Source organism: Etheostoma spectabile, chromosome 2, assembly GCF_008692095.1.
Source record: "Etheostoma spectabile isolate EspeVRDwgs_2016 chromosome 2, UIUC_Espe_1.0, whole genome shotgun sequence".
NCBI classification, from domain to species: Eukaryota; Metazoa; Chordata; class Actinopteri; order Perciformes; family Percidae; genus Etheostoma; species Etheostoma spectabile.
In genome coordinates, this window is record NC_045734.1 from 21,620,642 (window position 1) to 21,621,715 (window position 1,074).

Here is a 1,074-nt window from a genome sequence, read left to right on the forward strand (position 1 = left end):
TCACAACAGGTCTGGCATCTTCAAATGCCTTAATTAGCAGAAGGAAAGTCAATAGTTGAAATGATCTGTGGTTGACTCGACTTTGACTTTTTGATTTTTTTTTACTTTGACTTTAGCACAACTAGAGATAAGTCCTGATTCTTTTATAGTTATACTTTTCTGCCGGTTTCCAAAGGCTACCATAGAGCTTCTAAATCATGTGTTTTGTGACTTGCCTGATAAAAGCAAACAATGACAAACACATTGACATTCATGTCATTATTGTGTGATTATGCAGAACAGAATGTTCAAATCAGTCCCTTGTTTTGTCATGATATATATATCCTTTATTTTTCTAGGAAGTCACATTAAGATTAAAAGATTTGCAAGTAAGATCTGACAAGGTCAGGACAAGGTCAGGTTTAAGTTTAAAATAATTTTAAAAAGTGTCGCAAGTTTGAGCTTGGCCTGCAGACCGTTCCAGGACTAAGGACCGTAGTAGAACACACTTGTTTTACCTGCCTCTGTACTGATAAGAGGTATTATTCACAAAGTCTGCATATATTAAAAACACTAATGAGAAACGACCAACAGCGCCAGCGTTGAACTACACGGTAGCAACTTTAAAAAAAGGTAAAGTGCAGTATCACAGACACAATCACTTGATATGAATAGCAAAATTGCACTGGAATAATTAAGAAGCTATTAAAATGCGTTAGGTCCCAACACACACAATAAATAATACTAAAAGAATAACAGAAGGCAACACCTCAAACAAAACTAGCAAGCAATTAGGGGTCTCTAAAGCTATCTCTGAGCCTATAACCAGCCCTAACATTAAGCAGCGCCCGTGAGCAATATCGCAAACCCAACTAAGAAAGAAAACAAACTGTAGAAATAAATGCCTGTTACTTTAAATTAATGTGGGAAAAACAGTGACAGACAATGTTGAACTCATTTAGGTTTCATTCAGACCAGCAGCATGTTTTATTGTCGTTATGACCGATAAATCATTATCTCGGCTCCAAGTTTGAGCCTATCTAAACAGCTGAAATGTTTGGCCTTCACACATGTACACCCCGCTACACTTCCTGA

General features: G+C 36.8%; 2 protein-coding genes across 6 annotated transcripts in view; both read right to left on the bottom strand.

Moving 5' to 3' along the window:
• LOC116700184 (complement C3) overlaps positions 1-1,074 on the bottom strand; it is a 134,518-nt gene that overhangs the window by 58,228 nt on the left and 75,216 nt on the right. The window lies entirely within an intron of this gene.
• LOC116700260 (complement C3) overlaps positions 1-1,074 on the bottom strand; it is a gene marked incomplete in the record, with an annotated part of 10,776 nt that overhangs the window by 9,185 nt on the left and 517 nt on the right. The window contains 1 exon segment of the mRNA XM_032533304.1: positions 1-28.